We start from the raw sequence: 2,989 nt of genomic DNA on the forward strand, positions 1-2,989 counted from the left end.
ATTGCAGTCTGTCAGTCTTATAATGGAGGTGAATTGGAATCACGGCTTTGAGAGTAAAAAAAAAACATACACAAACAAAACCAAATTAAACCCTGCGGCTCGTGACGATACATTGATGTGTAAAGACACGAAACGAATGGTCTGTACAAGAAACTGAACAGTATTTATATCGTTTTTTTTACCTCTGATGTGCTGCAATGTCTGAACTGTCCTCAGCGTGTCCTCGACAGCCGGCGGGTGACGCGTCTTCTTCTTCTTCTTGCTTTACGGTGGATCGCAGACTTATAAGTGCATTACCGCCACCTATCTCTCAAATGGACCATTGACACTCCTAATTGAGATTGTAGATAGCGCTCAGGACAGTTCAGACATTGCAGTGCATCAGAGGTAAAAAATTATATAAATACTGTTCAGTTTCTTGCACAGACCAGTCGTTTCGTGTCTTTACACATCAATGTATCGTCACGAGCCGCAGGGTTTAATTTGGTTTTGTTTGTGTATGTTTTTTTGACTCTCAAAGCCGTGATTCCCATTCACTTCCATTATACATCTTGGATGCCCTGGGTGTAAGCAGATAAACATCAAATTTTCATTTTTGGGTAAACTATCCCTTTAAGCTGTAAGTCAGGCCATGTCAGTGAACATTAGAATTAAAACATCAGAACAGATGATGTTAGCAGAAACTGATGGTTTTACCATAGTTTACCTTTTTATTGTGATTATAGAGGGTCCCAACAGAAGGTGCTCAAGTACTATTAGCTTTTATAATACATACATATACAGTAGCCTATATAAAATTTTGATTCACTTACAGTAAGTGCTCACCAACAATGTAATATTAGTTAATGTCTACAATTCATGGACTGACTCTATATCATTTATTGTTTTGTTTTTTTCTATTACATTGTTTCTTGCACTTTTAAAATTAATGGTTTTAAAAGTTTTTTTTGTAGTGATTGAAGAACCATTTTGGTTCCCCAAAGAAACCTTTCAGTGAACAGTTCTTAAAAGAACCTTAGTGTAAAGAACATTTTAATAATCCAAGGAACCTTTTTCCACTGTAAAGAACCTTGTGTTCTATGGAAAGGTTCCATGGATGATAAAGGTTCTTCATGGATTCATTGTTTATAAGAGTGTAAATAAAGAAAATCCTTTCTCAGATTAAAATGTTGCATACAATACTCCTGGAAATATTATTGTAATTGGAGATCAGTTTATGTTTGTCTTGCATCCTCAGCATCACTTTCTATCCTGTTATTTTTATTTATTTGTAAAATCTCTTTAACTCTTTCACTCCAGGAAGTGACATCATTTTACATTTACATTTAGTCATTTTGCAAACGCTTTTATCCAAAGCGACCTACAATTTGGGATTTTGAAGGGAAAACAACAAACACGCATCAAAGTATTAGCAATGGATTTGATTGATTGGATTTGCTGTTTTGTGGTGTTAAATGGCTAGCAATTATACAGATGTTTGTGTATCAGTCTTGTTATAACCACATAGTACAGTTTAACTTATGATTGCCAGATTCTATCTTTTGTTCATAACATAAGCATATTACCATCATCCTGCATTACTATATTCCATTTAAAATTCTCTTCCATACCAGGAGTGGGGTTTGAACCCATGAGGACATTTGTCCATTGGGTCTTAAAGGGGTCCTATTATGCTTTTCACTTTTTCAACTTTAGTTAGTCTGTAATGTTGCTGTTTGAGCATAAAAAGATCTGCAAAGTTACAGTATGAGAGCCTGTTCTAGTACACCCCCAAAAAGAAAATCAAGACTTTGTAAAAGAGCATAATAGAACCCCTTTAAGTGCCATTTTTTTGACAGATTGTGCATCTGCTTTGCGATTCTGATCACATGCTAAAAAACCCTTTTTTTTCTTATACAGGTACTTCAGTGGTTACTTTGAGAATCAAGTTTATTGGTAGTGCTGATCTCAACATATTCAAATGTGGCAACATTTTACCAGGAGTGGGGTTCGAACCCACGAGGACATGTGTCCATTGGATCTTAAGTCCAACACCTTAACCACTCGGCCATCCTGGTTGTTCTAGTGTGCTTAAAAACCCCTTTGTTCCATTTACAAGTACTTTTTATTTTTATTTTACAGATACCAGTTTTTGAGAAACACATTTATATGTTCTATTTAAAATTCTCATTGATCTACTAGGAATGGAGTTCAAACCCACGAAGACATTTGTCTATTGGATCTCAAGTCCAATGCCTTAACCCAGGGGTGCCCAAACTCGGTCCTGGAGGGCCGGTGTCCTGCAGAGTGTAGCTCCAACCCCAATTAAACACACCTGGACCAGCTAATCAAGCTCTTATAGGCATACTAGAAACTTACCAGCAGGTGTGTTGAGGCAAGTTGGAAAAATATTAATTATAAGTAAGCTTACACTTATTCTAAGTTAGATCCACTATAGTATGCTGTTGCCGTATGGCAACATATCATAAAGTACCTTAAAATAATATTTTTTTTCCAATTTTTTTTTACAGCACTTCAAGTTAAGCTGTTCTTAGAAAAGAAAAAGATTCAAATATTTTTTTCTATAGGTCTATCATAATGCGTGCGGTAGAGGGTTAAGTGTCCTTCATATGTCACATGTCATGCAGCAGTGATTGTGTGATCAGTACTGAAGGACATCTGCTCTAGAGGAATAACAGCATGACATGTGTCCTTGCTCATGTTTTTCGACTGGAATAACTGTAAAGGCCGACAGATCTGAGTGTATTTTATAAGCTCCTCTGGGTTCATAAATCAAGCCAAAGCCTTTTTCATTTACTCCTCTTTATAGCTCTCCTCCAAACAGCTGTAAACAATAGTATTTTCTGGAACGTATCAGTTTATTGATTGAATCTTCTTAAAAGAAAACTCCTTTCATTATTGCCACACCAGTATATCTGTCAAAAGCTCTGGGTAGAAACATAAACCATATATATGTGCCCACAAAAAGGTCTTTGTGCTTGATTAGGAG

General features: G+C 36.2%; 1 non-coding gene across 1 annotated transcript; it reads right to left on the minus strand.

Annotated features, from left to right (window-relative positions):
* Positions 1 to 1,974: 1,974 nt before the first annotated feature.
* Positions 1,975 to 2,057, minus strand: trnal-uaa (transfer RNA leucine (anticodon UAA)). Its single transcript has one exon. It is a non-coding gene; the product is annotated as a tRNA-Leu (tRNA).
* Between the last annotated feature and the right edge of the window lie 932 nt (positions 2,058 to 2,989).

Source organism: Sinocyclocheilus anshuiensis, unplaced genomic scaffold, assembly GCF_001515605.1.
Source record: "Sinocyclocheilus anshuiensis isolate Anshui unplaced genomic scaffold, SAMN03320099.WGS_v1.1 scaffold222, whole genome shotgun sequence".
Lineage (NCBI taxonomy): Eukaryota > Metazoa > Chordata > Actinopteri > Cypriniformes > Cyprinidae > Sinocyclocheilus > Sinocyclocheilus anshuiensis.